This window comes from Euprymna scolopes, chromosome 45 (genome assembly GCF_053919585.1).
Source record: "Euprymna scolopes isolate OS-2025 chromosome 45, ASM5391958v1, whole genome shotgun sequence".
NCBI classification, from domain to species: Eukaryota; Metazoa; Mollusca; class Cephalopoda; order Sepiida; family Sepiolidae; genus Euprymna; species Euprymna scolopes.
Window position 1 is genome coordinate 48,104,764 of NC_136526.1, and position 17,774 is coordinate 48,122,537.

Consider the following 17,774-nt stretch of genomic DNA (forward strand, 5'->3'; position numbering starts at 1 on the left):
TCGATCTGTCGACTTCAATCTAAACAAAACACAAACACTGAAATTAATACATTAAACAGTTTTTTAAAAAAATACGTAAATAAGCTAATTTAAATCGACGGAATTAAATACGGCCTATTGCATTGTGGGTAATAATGACTATTTCCACGTCCGCTCTGACACCTTCCTATTACGGAGATAACATTCTGTGACCGTTCTATGATCTTCTCGAAATAATACAGATAATATTACAAAGAATTGTTTTATTAACCTTAAAAGGCGGTTTCATAAAATTTTTTTTTTTTACATAGTTAATATCTTGTTTTCCATTTTTTCTTTCATATGAAAAACAGTTCAACCACAAAGTGTAAGTATCAACACTCATTGTTTATCTTTGTTTTTTCTTTGTATTTTTATAAATTAAATTCCAGTCCGTTTTGTTTCCTTGTAATGCAGTAAGTTTTCAATTCAACACAAAACAGATGAGTGATAGTTCTTTAAATGTTAATTAAAAAATTTCCATTATTTATTTTCAGTTCATATTTCATGGCAAGTGCTCGTCTGAGCTCCAATCTATGCCCCCCCCCCTCGCCAAACTTTCACGAAATATACTCGCCTAGCTGAAACCATGATCAATAATTTCCCTCACTCTTTATCTGTGCCTAAACCTAAAAGTAGATTCCATGAACAAAGCTTCTTTCTAAGAACTCTCTTCGGTTTGCCTGCTTTTCCGCTGACTACATTATGGTTGTCTTCAAGTCCAACATAAACAAATTCTTGATGAGCCGGTCTCTTAATTAATCCAATTTACCAAATTTATATTCTGACGATACCTATTATATTGTCCTATTGACTATTGTGCATTCATTAACACTTATTCTTGACTGACCTCCAGGCCTTCATAAGTGTTGACTCCTTATATATATATATATATATATATATATATATATATATATATATATATTATTTTTAAAATATAATTATCCACTGACACGTGTTTCGTCGTCTACGACTCATCAGAGTGGCTGAATCAAGCGAGAGTCGAAATCAGGACCCGATGATAAGAAGCCTAAACCTCTACCACGGGACCACCTCGCTCGGCTACTGAATGTATCACGTTTTTATGTAGATGTTTTTATTTGTTTTTGTTAGCGATACTCATTGAACGAATTCAATTACTTATACGAAAGTGCATTTTTACCTAAATGCGAGTTGGGAATAATTTTCCCTTTGACCAATTTCGTACCCCCTAAATGGGGAGCGGCATATATATATTATTTTTAAAAATATAATTATCCACTGACACGTGTTTCGTCGTCTACGACTCATCATATATATATATATATATATATATATATATATACACACACACACACACAAAATTGTTGCTGGTCCTAAAAACAATGCCTTATCAGGAAAACCGGAAAGGAAAGACTAAAAGAAAAAAAAGAATTTGCAATTATTTTGTAGAATACATACCATCTTATGTGTTTTATTACAATATCTTTTGTTCCCGTTTATTTGCTTCCCCACGAGGGCAGAGTTAGACACAAGGTCGGTTTTTAATGTGGAGAAAATCCAGCTCCCCAAAAGCGGAACTCTGGATAGAAACAAAAATAAAAATTGTCTCGGTCATGAAGGATTTTTTCTCCACTGACCGAGGAAAGAAAAGCGGAAGTTTAGCATCAGAACGGATACTACACTGTGATCTTGTCTCGAAGACCAAGTTTATTAAAAGTATTTAGTTCTTTCCCACTGCAAGAACTTAGACACCAGGGTTGGAAAGTGGGATTGAGATGTCAGTGCCCCAGACTAGGTGTACTCTAACCTGCAAAAAAGTATCTGGGCAGCCCCGTCAGTATTCCCTGGTGATGGCGCCTCAGGTGATTAGCAATAAACTAACCCATTCCCAAAGAAAGAAGGCAAGACCTGGAAGGGTGGACCTCCTAGAACTGCACAAAACTTCACTCCTACCACAAAATCAACAGGAATGGTTTAATTTCTGTTGATTTTGGAGGCCAAGGATAAAAATCCTTAGCCGAAGAGAAATCACAGAATATGTACAAAACACCCATTATAAGAATGGGTTCCTAAATAGTAACAGCGTGAGTTAATTGTGAAAAAGAAAAAACAAATCTGTGTAGGCATTAAATTTTTGTTTTTATTGCTAAATATTATATGATAAAGTTTTTCAAGTTAAAATCTATTGAGAAATACACATTCTGTATTGAGAAATACATGTTTTAAATATGGTAACATTAAGTAAAATTATTCAATATGGCCCAAATGGATGACCATTTGGGATAACTTGTTATTCTTTACCTAATGTAAACATATTTAAAGTGTGTATTTTTAAATACAAAATGTGTGTTATATAAAGCACTGCCGGGGGATGCCAAGTTACCTTAACGATTGTTATTATGATCGTTATTGATGTTTGGGAAATAAAATGTGAGAAAATATGTATCGCGACGAATTAGATATTTTACAGATAAAAATATGGTAGAAATGTATCAGGAATGCTAGGAATTTCTAGACAAACATTATAAATTACATAAAAAACATCAAGTGATTTTAATGCTATGTGTATTAATGACGTAATGAAAAAGAGATAGATTTCATACATTCATATCAGCTCTACCTCTGCATTCCATATTTAAAAAGAACCTGCCCTCTATAGACCTGACAGAATTATAAGTAAAAACAGAATTTTAAAATCCATTTTTGAATTTTTGCAATGAGATATGAATGTTTGTATTATTTTGATTAATCGGAAAATTATTCTCATCTTGGGTGTTATTTTGACAACGTTTCAGTTGCTGTACCCTGTGACCTACTTTGGGTGCTGAATACATGTTTCCTTTTTCTTTTCTTAGGAAAAGAGGGGTTAGCTCTGCATTGCATTTTTAAATTCAAAAGAAAAAAAAAAGAAAGCAAATTAAGGAAAACCCTTTTCCGCTTGGAGTATGTTTTAGAACTTTTTTTTTTTTTTTTTTTACACAGTGATCACCACTTATCAAGGCCTGGAAGGGATAAGGGTTATTGCAAGTACATTACGTTAGTGTGGAGATTTGATGATGTGTTTAATTAAGGGGGCGGTTCATTAGGAATTTGTTAACATTGGACTTGAAGACATCCAAGTTGTAGTCCGGAGGGAAGCAGGCAGACGGAACAGAGTTCCACAAGCGTGCAGTTCTAAGAAAGAAGCTTTGTTCATGGAATCTGCGTTTTGATTTAGGCACAGATATAGAGTGGGGGAAATTTTTCACAGTGGATTCAGCTAGACGGGTGTTTTTTGTGAATGATTGGCAAGGGGGGACCAGAGATTGGAGTTCAGATTTTATATATTCCCTAGATTATAATATCTATAATTTACGAACGGACATCGTCTCTAGATTTATGTTGATTGACTTTTATAAAATTCACGCTATTCCATCCTCTCGTGTGTTTATTTGTTTTTCGTATAAAAGTGAAACTAACCAAAATCAAAGGCAGCTTCTCGGCCTTTTGTGCCAGGACGTCTAGAAAGCAATTAGCTTTGATACGTGTGGCAGAAACCCCCTCATATCAGACAATTGCTATTCATTTGGACACTTCCTTTTACTGGGGAGCTGGTTTTCCTCAACATCGTGGGGAAACAAATAAATGAAAGAAATTTTTAATTTAAAAATTCAATTTATAACATGATATAATCAATTCTTAATGCTGCAATATTTCAAGTTATAAATTTATATTTTTTAGTAGAATATCTTGGGGTTATTTATTTATTTTTTTTAAAAAGGTATCACCACTTATCAAGGCCTAGAGGCCACTTGAGGATAAGGGTTAAAGAGTGTACAGTAGACAATTGGACAATAAAGTAATCATTAGTAATGGAAATTTGGTAAATTTGTTAACTTATATGGAAAGGCTCATCAAAGACTTGTTTACATTAGACTTGAAGACAACCACATTGTAGTGAGCTGGAAAGCAAAACATTGAAAGACAATTCCATAGGCGTGCAGTTCTAAGAAAGAAACTTTGTTCATGGAATCTACATTTAGGTTTAGATAAAGAGTGGGGAAAATTATTGATAGTGTTTTCTGCTAGATGGGTGTTTCTTGTAAATAGATTGGAGCTCAGTAAAGCATTTGCCATGAAAATAACAATAAAGCAGAGACAAACTCACAACATCTCTTCTGTGAGAAAGAGGTTGCAGGGAAGAGAAAAGGACATCCCCTATGAGGCTACAAAATCTATTTTAAACTCTATCAAAGCAGGATAAGAACTTTCTAGTAGCTCCTGCCCAGATGTGACAACAGGACTCAACCTTGGACATACCTGGTTCTTATATAGATAGAGAATTGCATCAGCAGTGAGATATCTACTGGATCGATAGAAGGATCCCACCATTTTTTCAGTGGCCTTGGCAACAGATTTAATGTATGTGTTCCATTTAAGATCAGGAGTAAATGTAAAGCTCAGAAGATTGTCAAAACATGAGGACTTCTCAAGACGAGAGCCGTTCATTTCAATTGATGCCCCAGGGGGAGCAGAGCATTGATGATGTAAAGATAATAGCATGGTTTTAGATGCATTAAAAGTAACCAGCCACCTCTTTCCCCATTGTACATCTTGCTCAATATCAGAGGAGAGAGACTCAGAGAGAACTTGGTCGTTTACTGTCTTAGATGTGCTACCATGGATAGTAGTGTCATCAGCATAAATGTCTATGAATGATTTAAGGATGTGATTTGGAAGATCATTAATATAGATCAGGAAGAGAGTTGGGCTAAGGATGGACTCCTGAGGGACTCCAGCATTAATACTGTGAGCTTCTGATTTCCGCCCATCAACCACTACTCTTATGAATCTATCAGAGAGAAATGATTTAATAATTGAGAAGACATTTCCAGCTATACCATAGCTGGAGATTTTGTGAAGTAAACCTTTATGCCATACTCTATCAAAGGCCTTTGGTATGTCAAGAGCAATTGTTCTAGAAAGGTAGCCTCCGTCGAGAGATTTGCTAATCCTATGAGAGATAAGTGTAAGCACATCTGCTGTAGATCTAGCAGAATGGAAATCATATTGCGTGTCACTAAGAAGGTTATTTTTGCTGAGATGGTTGATTACTTCTCTATTTAACACAGATTCCAGCAACTTATGACGCATAGGAGATTTATTGGCCTGCATTGAGAGTGAGATGAGCCATCATCTGAATTCTTAAACACGGCATACTGATGAGATTTTCTAGGGTAATGGGAAACAATTCTTCTTACACTGCTTAAACAGTTTTGTAAGTATAGGCGCTAATTCTTGTTGAAGTTTTTTGAGTACTATAATTGGAATACTATCAGGGCCGGTTGCTTTACTGGAATCAAGGTTTTTGATTAGCTTGGCAACATCACGTACAAATATTTGTATATCACCTAGCATGTTTTCTGATACAGGAGGAAATATTGGGGGTTGGTGGTCTTGGTCATAAAGGGTAGAATTAGCTGCAAACTTCTTGGCAAAGAGTTTGGTTTGTCTGATCCTGGCGAGATTACCTCAGGTTCATTGATGATAGTTAGGATAGAGCACACGCTTCTGTTAAGAATTCTGTCTGCTATTTGCCAAAACTGGTGGGAACCAAGCCATTGCTCAGCTACTTTGGACTTAACGGACTGAGCATACAACTCTCTTGCATTCTTTATTACATTTTTACATTAGTTGCTGGCAGTCCTGAAAGCTGCTTTAGTCTCAGTACATGTTGGAAGCAATAGAAAAAGTGATTTTTTTGCGCAATGGCAGCAGCACATTTTGGAGAGAACCACAGCTGGCTATTAGGTATTTGCTGGACTTTTTCAAGGGTATGAAACGATCTATACCTACAATTAACCATTCTGTCAGGTCTGATACTATAGAGGACACATCCTTTTTAAACATGGAATGCAGAGGTAGATCTGATATAAATGTACGGAAGCTATCCCAGTCAGCCATAGAGTATTAATATACTGTAGGATAGAGAGGTACATCTGAGGACTTATTTTATTTCATTTTTATCTTAACTGATACAACAGAGTGGTCGGAAGATCCAAGTGGAGACAGAATGGAAGCTGAACACAATTGGGGCAAGTTGTGAGAAAAAGGTCTAGGAGACTTGCATACTGGCCATCAATATCGGGCACACGGGTGGGTTCATGAACAATCTGAGTGAGGTCATAAGCAATGAAGAAATCATGGCAGAACCTCCTCTCATCATCGGTCTTGTTTGAGTGAGTTAACCATTCCACATTGTGAACATTGAAGTCTCCACAGACGTGAATATTAGCTGAAGGATAAGCAGATAGGACGTGGTCAATTTTCTCAGATATGCTTTTAAAGATAGTAACTCTGCTGTTGTGGTAGCGATAGAGAGCAAATATAAACACAGTAGTTTGAGCAAGTGCAATCCAGAAGCACATATAGGGTAAGTTAGGATCTTCTCTGGAGATATCCCTACCACATGGAAAGCCATCTTTAATATAGGCACATATTCCATGTGCATGGCGGTCGTGGGGGGGTCAGATTTGGAAGTTAAATTAGAGTATCCTTTAATTACGAACTCATCTAGGAAAATAATTCTTTTTCTTTTCTAGATTTAACAACTAGTTTTTTACTTTTCCATGTTTAAGCTTTACCATATTACTTTTCATGCTCGCATTTTTCTATTGTAATACAGATTGTTATTTATTAGCTGTGATGATTAATTTAAATGTAACTAAATTAGTGTTTGTGTATGAAAATTTTATTTGGAAGACTATCATGGTTAAAAAAAATCTGTCATTATTATTTTAGTATCGTCTGTGAAGTAAACAACTACACCGATGGCTAAACAAAAATGAAAAACGAGAAATGAACAAAAAGTTGAACAAAAATTAGAAAAAGCTTGAATTAAAATATTTTGTTCACTTATATATATTATTTTTTAAAAGCAGTAATCTAATGTATCTACTAATTTATCCATGTACCAATTTATCTATATACTAATTTATCTATATACTAATTTATCATGTTGCAAGTTTGTCTCTGCTTTATCATTATTTTCATGGAAAGTGTTTGACTGAGCTTTAATCTAGGGTCCCCCCTCACCAAACTTTCAGAAGAAACAATTGTCTAGCTGAAAACACTATCAATAATTTCCCCCACTCTTTATCTGTGCCTAAACCTAAATGTAGATTCTATGAACAAAGCTTCTTTCTTAGAACCGCCGCCTGTGGAATTGTCTTCCGTTTTCCTGCTTTCCATCTGACTATAATATAGTTGTCTTCAAGTCCAACGTAAACAAGTTCTTAATGAGCTGTTCCACTTAAGTTAGCAAATTTACTGAATTTCCATGACTAACGATTACCATATTGTCCAATTGACTACTGTACACTATTAACCCTTATCCTCGAGTGGTATCTGGGCCTTGATAAGTGGTTATGCCTATGTAAAAAAAGGGCATCCTTTGGACTTTAAGCGGAATGAAGACCCCATAATATCATTGTAGCCATTTTGATAAAACTGTTAATCTAAGTGATCTGTTTAATGATAAAACTGTTAATCTAAGTGATCTGTTGGTTATTACGATTTATCTCCGATATTCTTATACAAGTGTGTGACATATGTCCATTGTATGTATTCGCAGCAGGTGCAATAATTCATAATTACTTTCCTGCAGTTGAATTTCATTTTAGTTCAACGATTATCATAATTTTTGCTGACGGAAATTATCGTGTGTTACTGAAGATGAGTTTCCCTGGGAGCACAAATTATGAGTCCGTGGGAGAGAAGCACAATGAAGTAGACATTGATGCTATTTTCTGATGTAAGCCATTTTTCTGTTATTATTAAATGAATGGACACCTGCCGATAACGGAAACTCCACAATATCATTATACCAACTTTAATCGGAGCAGATACTACACTTGGATCCTAGCCAGAAGACCAAGAAGGTATATTTTAGTTTCACATAAGGCTCAAAAGCGACATCACTTAAATTTTTTTTTTTTTTTTTACATTGCGTCTTTGGTAATCAGGACGTCCTATTTATTAAAAAGGAGATTAGATGGGGACAGCATACTGCAAACATTACATTTATCTATATATAAATTTATCTATATACTAATTTATCTATGTACCAATTTATCTATATACACATTATCTATATACTAATTTATTTATATACTAATTTCATGTCCGTAGTATATAATTACAGTCCATCTTCCTTTTTACTCAATAGGATCTCCTGATCAGATAATTTATAATCTGGAAACCATAACACACCTACGTACGTACGTATGTTAAAGGTACTACAATATACCAATTTATCTATATACTAATTTATCTATATACTAATTTATCTATGTACCGATTTATCTATATACTAATTTATCTATGTACTAATTTATCTATATACCAATTTATCTATGTACTAATTTATCTATGTACCAATTTATCTATATACTAATTTATCTATGTACTAATTTATCTATGTACCAATTTATCTATATACTAATTTATCTATGTACCAATTCATCTATATACTAATTCATCTATATACTAATTCATCTATATACTAATTCATCTATATACTAATTTATCTATATACTAATTTATCTATATACTAATTTATCTATATACTAATTCATCTATATACTAATTCATCTATATACCAATTTATCTATATACCAATTCATCTATATACTAATTTATCTATATACTAATTCATCTATATACTAATTTATCTATATACCAATTCATCTATATACTAATTTATCTATATACTAATTCATCTATATACCAATTTATATACTAATCTATCTATATACTAATTTATCTATATACTAATTTATCTATATACTAATTCATCTATATACTAATTCATCTATATACTAATTTATCTATGTACTAATTTATCTATATACTAATTTATCTATATACCAATTTATCTATATACCAATTCATCTATATACTAATTTATCTATATACTAATTTATCTATATACCAATTTATCTATATACCAATTTATCTATATACTAATTTATTTATATACCAATTTATCTATATACTAATTTATCTATATACCAATTCATCTATATACTAATTCATCTATATACTAATTTATCTATATACTAATTTATCTATATACCAATTCATCTATATACTAATTCATCTATATACTAATTTATCTATATACCAATTTATCTATATACCAATTCATCTATATACTAATTTATCTATATACTAATTCATCTATATACTAATTCATCTATATACTAAATAATCTATATACTAATTTATCCATATACTAATTTATCTTTGTACCAATTTATCTATGTAATAATTTATCTATGTACACATTATCCATATACTAATTTATTTATATACTAATTTATTTATATACTAATTTCATGTCTGTAGTATATGATTGCAGTCCATCTTCCTTTTTACTCAATAGGATCTCCTGATCAGATAATTTATAATCTGGAAACCATAACACACCTACCTATGTACGTACGTTAAAGATACTACAGTATTAATATATAGTAAAAGATAATTTCAGTTATTTTGGTAAAGCACCTGCATATGCATGCTAAACCTTACAAACGTTTGGATCTTGAATACACACACTTAAAAGAAACCTGTCATGAGTAAACATTTTTCTGTATAATGTATGACAGTAAAAAATGCAACCAAATATATATATATATTAGGTTGAGAAAAAGTTCTTGCAGAATTTTAAATTTTGATTTTAATTGATGTATTTTCAAATAATTTTCGATATAATTTCTTTACTTTACATATCATTTTAAAGTATGTTTTTCACTCTTAAAATTACAATCGTTTTTAAACAATCATGTCTTTTTTTAGAATGTTGAATACAAGATGAGAAAAAAAGCAAATTCACACAATTTTCTAATTTCAATTCAAGCTAGGCCAAATAGCTGCTGAAACAGCTTGCGATATCAATGAAGCGTTTGTGCCAGGAATGACTATGGAACGCACAGCACAATGGTGGTCGAGGAATTTTGTAGCAGCAATGAGAGTCTTGAGGATGATGGGCATAATAGTCGGCCATTGGATGTTATTAACAATCAAGTCTTAGTCAAAATCAATCCACGCACAACTGTTTGAGAACTTGCTTCTGAATTAGATGTAACATAGACAACGATTTCCAACCATATATATATATATATATATATATATATATATATATATATATATATATATATACTAGCCCGGGTGCCCGGATGTTTTAAGATGTGTGTTGAGCACAAAAAAAGTGGTAGTAGGCAGGCAAGCAGGCTCGACCCCGTACATCAAAGGAGGAAAAGAACATGAAAAAAAAAATGTGACATCTTTGCTGTTGCGCCCATCGCCAAACTGAAAGTGGTGAAGGTTTAAATTAAGGCTAGTCATTTGAATAGAGGGGATGACTGTCGAAAATATCAGCAGAAAAAGCGACCCTTCCTTGTAGAAAAGTGCATAGTTGAAGGTGAAGGAATTAATGTTTTTAGCCAATTTTTCGATATTTGTCGTCTGAAGGGTTGAGCTTCAAAATGATACTGATCTTTTGAAAATCCGTCGCCTCTGTTGAAAGTTTTAGACAGATATATAAACATACATCCATCCATCCATACATACATTTAAACAGACAGGTGAGATTTATATTATAGATTAGATGTGTATATACATACTGTATAGAAACCATGTTCCTGACAAACTTTGGGATCATAAATAAAATATTGTTTTACAAATATATACTATATAGAAACCATGCTTCTGACAAACTTTTGGGTCATAAATACATACCAAAACAATTTTCCCATACACTCTGCGTAATTATAATAATTTACTAAATATTACAATTATTTGTTACAAAAATAAGGTAAAATACTTTTTATTCAAATTTAATATTTAAGAACTCTCAGCTATTTCATTAATCATATTCCGAATTTAGCAAAAGAGAATGGCAAATTATAACAAATAATTGTAATATTTACTAAAGTATTATAATTACACAGAGTGTATGGGAAAATTGTTTTGGTATGTATTTATGACCCAAAAGTTTGTCAGAAGCATGGTTTCTATATAGTATGTATTTGTAAAACAATATTTTATTTATTTTCAAATTGAATTTCAAAGCCGAAAGAATCAAAACAATTTCCCTGTATGCTTTGTGAAGCTTTTTCCAAGAAAATCATTTTCATTTAGTAAAAGATAATTTCAGTTATTTTTATGAAAATAACGTAAAATTCCTTGTACTTGTAAGACGATATTTTATTTATTTTCAGATATAATGCTGAAGCTCACAGAAGCGAAACAATTTCCATGTACACTTTGTGAAGCTTCTTTCGGAAAAAAATCGACTCTAAACACCCACATGCTGATACACAGTGGCGAGAGACCGTTCACGTGTGAAATCTGCCATTCGTCATTTGCTCGTAAACAACATTTTACAAACCATGTGCGTATACATACAGGGGAGAAGCCGTTTACGTGTGATGTCTGTAATTTTGCATTTTCTGAGAAATCCAGTCTAAAAAAACACCTTCGTATACACACCGGAGAAAAACCATTTGCTTGTACAATATGTGGCTCACAATTTTCCCGTCGCGAAACTTTCAAGGAACACCTGTACACGCATACTGGACTGAAACCCTTCTCGTGCGAGATATGCGCGTCAACATTTTCGCACAAATCGCACGTCAAGCGACACATGCGTGTACACACTGGCGAAAAACCATTCTCGTGTGGCATTTGCGCATCTTCGTTTTCTGAGCTTGGCAGTTTGACTAAACACATGCGTATACACACTGGCGAGAAACCTTTTTCTTGTGGAATTTGTGCATCAATGTTTTCCGAGAGGTCAAGTCTTACGAATCATATGCGGATACATAGTGGAGAGAATCCGTTTCCATGTGATATATGTTCATCTTCTTTTTTGTCAAAGTCAAGTTTGACAAAGCACCTACGTATGCACGCTATGTAAAAACCATGTTTTTGGATATTGAATGCATGCATTTAAAGAAACCTGTCATGATTAAACATTTTTCTGTATAATGTATGACATTAAGAAATGCAACCATTTAGTCGCACTGATGAGCTGTGAAACAGCAAAACAGTACTGTATGTGGATAACTATATATATATATATATATATATATATATATATATATATATATATATTACAGTGCATATGCATATATAGAAACCATGCTTCTGATAAACTTTTGGATCTTGAATACACATTTAAAAGAAACCTGGCATGATTAATCATTTTTCTGTATGACGCTAAGAAATGCAAACATATATATATATACATGCAAATCATATATATATGATGAAAATAATGGAAATAGTATTCCGACAAAATAGAGAAATAAAAAGGAACAGACCGTATTATGTGTTCATCAACGTTTCGTCTTTATTTCGAGACTTCCTCTGGATGAATGAGATTAAGAAACAAAAAATACCAGTACAAAATATTTGAAAATGTTTCACGTGCACAGTGTGACGCAGTTCTATTCCAGAAAAACGGAAAAAGGCGTTGGAAATTCAAAAAGGAGGGGGCAGGGCTGGCGCTTTTTATTTCTCTCCTCTCTCTCTCTCTCTCTCTCTCTATATATATATATATATATATATATATATATATGCATATATAGAAACCATGCTTTTGATAAACTTTTGGATCTTGAATACACATTTAAAAGAAACCTGGCATGATTAATCATTTTTCTGCAAACATATATATTACACATGCATATGCATACAAATCATATGTGGAGTGATACACACGGGGGGAGGGAGAAACCATGTGATATATGTGCATCTTCGTTTTTGTCAAAGACAACTTTGACCAAGCACGTTCGTATGCACGCTATGTAGAAATCATGCTTTTGGATCTTGCATACAGGTGAAGAAACCCATCATGATTAAACATTTTTCTGTACAGTGTATGATATTAAGAATAGCCAACCATAGCATACTATATAGAAACCATGATTCTGACAAAATTTTGGATCTCGAATACACACACTTAAAAGAAATCTGTCATGCTTAAGCATTTTTCTGTACAACGTATGAGACTAAGAAATGTAAACATATTATATATATATATATTACACAGGCATATGTATTAGGTGCCATAGGGCTTATGAAGAAGAACTTGAAGTCCTACATAACTAATATTCCTGGTGGACCAAGTGCAAAAGAGATCCAGACAATTGCACTTAAGAGAATAGCATGGATACGAAAATGAGCTCTCGGTTGGTTTCAATAAAAAACAAGACAATGTTGGCAGCTGGTTTGGCTGCTCCATACTCAGCGTTACAATCTTCAAAGAAAGAAAATTAAAAATTATATATATATACAGAAATTATGCTTCTGACAAACCTTTGAATACACACAGTTAAAAGACATCTATTATGATTTGACATTTTTCTGTATGATATATGACACTAAGAAGTGCTTATATTTGTTCCGTGTGATGCTAATTTAAAGTCAAGACTGATGATCTTGATTTTCCTAGAAAACTGAAACCCCTATGAATACACTCACTTTGGAGAATGGATTTTCCATTAAAAGAAATCCTAAAGTCTAGATCTCATGAAGCAATAGGTAGTGAGATTAGTATAAAGATGATTTTGAACTCTTGAAATAGGAAGACGGCGCACAATCAGTCATCAGTTTCCAACTAACCCATTCTCAGCTGATAGGACACGCAAACATATGGTGGAAACTTAACAAAGAGAACTCATTTCCCTGCGAAATATGCATACTGGACTGAAACCCTTCTCGTGTGAGATATGCGCGTCAACATTTTCGCACAAATCGCATGTCAAGCGACACATGCGTGTTCACACTGGCAAAAAACCATTCTCGTGTGGCATCTGCGCATCTTCATGTTCTTCTAAATCGGCTTTGACTAACAACATCACTGTGTAGAAACCATGTTCGTGTAAAATTTTAGGATTTTGGAAAATCACATAAATGCACACACTTCAAAGAATGCATTTTTCAATTAAAAGAAACCTTAAGATTAAGATCTCGTGAAGCAGTTGGATGTGGGATTAGTAGAACTCTTGTTACAGGAAGATGCGTTGTGGTCTATAATCAGTTTCTAAATAAAGAGCCACACTCTGCTGACAGCACAAGGGCAAGAGACATGTAAATATTTAGTGGAAACCAAATAGAAGCAAAAGAAAATATATGAACGCACTTTGTCAAATGGATTTTCTAGTCAAATGTCTAAACCTTTATTTTAATTAAAAGAAATCTGTTTAGAGTAGCATTTTTTCCGCACAATGTGTGATGCTAAGTTTTCTTACACAAACAACAAAAGATTTCCAGATTATTAATGTCTTGATATTAAATAATGAAATGTGACCAGAAAAAAATATGTTCCTGGCAAATATTCAAATTTTTAATTTCTTACTAGAATCAATATAATTTAATTAAATTTAAAATATATATATATGAATACTTCACCTCAGTACACGATGAAATAACTTATTACCATATCAACTACATACTCAGAAAATTTATTCAATATTTATTGGAATTAGCTGACAATAATATTTAAAAATTTTAATAATGCTTATACCAAGGGAAAAAAATCATTAATTAATTTTACATGAGCCACTGTTCCTCCTGATTCAATGTTTGGGAAAAAAATCGGCATTGAAATTACAAGCACTGTACATTTCTAGTGATGTTAAAAACAATAAAAACAAAACAAAGTCAGTTTCCAAATAAAGAGCAACTCTCAGCTGACAAGTGCAAGAGACATACAAATATTTGGAGGAAACCAAACACAAGCAAAAAAAAAATTAAATCTCATGAACGCACTTTGTTGAATGGATTTTCCAGTCAAATGTCTAAACCTTTATTTTAATTAAAAGAAATCTGTTTAGAGTGGCATTTTTCCACACAATGTGTGATGCTAAGTTTTCTTACACAAGCAACAAAACAATCAAAACGTAAAGATTATCTCCAGATTATTAATGTCTTGATATTAAATAATGAAATGTGGCCAGAAAGAAAATATGTTCTTGGCAAATATTAAAATCTTTAATTTCTGGCTAGAACCAGTTGAATTAAATTTAAAATATATATATATATGAATACTACACCTGAGTACATGATGAAATAACTTATTACCATATCAACTACATACTCAGAAAATTTATTCAATATTTATTGGAATTAGCTGACCATAACAGTTAAAACTTTTAATAATGCTTATACCAAGGGAAAAAAATCACTAATTAATTTCACATGTTTCTCCTGATTACAATGTTTGGAAAAAAATTGCTGTTGGAAATAACATGCACTGTACATTGCTAGTTAAATAACATACACTGTACATTGTTAGTGAAATAACATACACTGTACATTGTTAGTGAAATAACATGCACTGTACATTTTTAGTGAAATAACATGCACTTTACATTGTTAGTGAAATAACATACACTGTACATTGTTAGTGAAATAACATGCACTTTACATTGTTAGTGAGAGAACATGCACTGTACATTGTTAGTGAAATAACATGCACTGTACATTGTTAGTGAAATAACATGCACTGTACATTGTTAGTGAAATAACATGCACTGTACATTGTTTGTGAAATAACATGCACTTTACATTGTTAGTAAAATAACATGCACTTTACATTGTTAGTAAAATAACATGCACTTTACATTGTTAGTGAAATAACATACACTGTACATTGCTAGTGAAATAACATGCACTGTACATTGTTAGTGAAATAACATGCACTGTACAGTGTTAGTTAAATAACATACACTGTACATTGTTAGTTAAATAACACACTGTACATTGCTGTTGGAAATAACATACACTGTACATTGCTGTTGGAAATAACATACACTGTACATTGTTAGTGAAATAACATACACTGTACATTGTTAGTGAAATAACATATACTGTACATTGTTAGTGAAATAACATGCACTGTACATTGTTAGTGAAATAACATACACTGTACATTGCTGTTGGAAATAACATACACTGTACATTGTTAGTGAAATAACATACACTGTACATTGTTAGTGACACTAAAAAAATTTTTTTTTTAAACTCATTCTTTGCCTGATGATGATGTATATCGTCGAAACTAAGTTGATTTTAAACAAATAAATATTTATTTAAAAAGAAAAAACATCTGCATTTACTGGGTTTTTAAAGTTACAAATTTTTAATTCCAATTTAAACAGCACTTACATGGAAGGAAATAATTACTATTCAAAAGTATATTGAAACGTTAGTAAAGTCTCTTCACACTCTGAGCAAATGTTGGAGGATATAGAATAGGGATGTAAAACATGTCTATGTACACTGAGGCAAAATAATTTTCTTATAAAATATTCTCATCTTTATTTTCTGAAAATCGACTCCGTCAAATCACACGATTAAATCCAAAATAATACATGACATGTCGACCAAAGGAAGCCGTAACCTGGATGGCAGGTTGGTTCCAGAGCTAGGAAGATTTATATTGAAACATTAGTAAAGTGGCTTTACATCCTGAGCAAGTTGGCAGGTCATCATACAGAACAAAAAGGCACCTATTTATACACTGTGACTGGAATTGACACTCCAGCCATGACATGCCGACCAGAAGAAGCTATCACCTGGATGCCAGGTTGGCCTCTATCATGGCTGGTATGCCACTTCCAAAGCTAGAAAGGTTTATACCATTATTTTTCTCTTCCCAACTAGTGTATGAATGGGGAAAAATGTGGCACAATGAAGTAGCTCCCATTTTGGGGAGCTGGGGTTTTCTAACTTTGTGCACAACTAGTTCTGTACTTTTGGGGAAGTGCACACATGTCATGCAGGTGCTGTGCATTAAAAATGTTAGAATATATCAACCAGGTTTGACTGATATGAATTTATAAAAATTGGGCAGTGTCAAAATCATCCGAGACTCCAGGCGCCTAAAAGGTCAGCCTTGCATGCGGGTAGCTGAATTTGAAAACAAAAAAGAAAACCAACAAAATGTGCGTTGAAATTAAATTAAAATTTTCTCTCTCTCTTTTTCTCTTTCTCTCTTTCTATTTCCCTCTTTTACTCCCTTTCTCTATCTTTCAGTGAAGAAAGAAAGAATTGAATGATAATTGTATTGTTGTAAAACAGTTGAGCTGTAGGACTCCATTGAAAGCAGACATGTAGTAGTCTGGTCTGTTCACAAGTGACGACAGATGTGGGTTGACAATCACCTAAATTCAATATGTTCCTCCACTGTTAAAAATAAATTATTTAATTTTTATATAAAAAAATGGCTTCTTTGCTTATTCCATGCAAGCGTAACATTTCAGCATGTGGTCCCTGCTATTTAATGCCAATGATAGAAACGCTGACTGTAATGATGCAATTAAGACTCCAGAAGTAACCTATATCATCTGTTATATTATGGTGTACCAAAAAGGCACCAAAATGGTGTATGTTGTATAATCATCTAAATTTCAATGCCAATGTACTTGAGATGAAGAGTTCATCCTTGAAGAAGAAATGACAGACATTCTTGAAGAAGCAATGACAGACATCCTTGAAGAAGCAATGACAGACATTCTTGAAGGAGCAATGACAGACATCCTTGAAGAAGCAATGACAGACATTCTTGAAGAAGCAATGACAGACATTTTTGAAGAAGCAATGACAGACATTCTTGAAGGAGCAATGACAGACATTCTTGAAGAAGCAATGACAGACATTCTTGAAGAAGCAATGACAGACATTCTTGAAGAAGCAATGACAGACATTCTTGAAGAAGCAATGAC

At 32.9% G+C, this 17,774-nt stretch overlaps 1 pseudogene across 1 annotated transcript in view; it reads left to right on the forward strand.

Moving 5' to 3' along the window:
- LOC145269181 (uncharacterized) overlaps positions 1-17,273 on the forward strand; it is a 65,708-nt pseudogene extending 48,435 nt beyond the window's left edge. The window contains exon 3 of the transcript XR_013864961.1: positions 11,361-17,273. The product of XR_013864961.1 is annotated as an uncharacterized LOC145269181 (transcript). The remainder of the gene's footprint in view (positions 1-11,360) is intronic.
- The last annotated feature ends 501 nt before the right edge of the window (positions 17,274-17,774 follow it).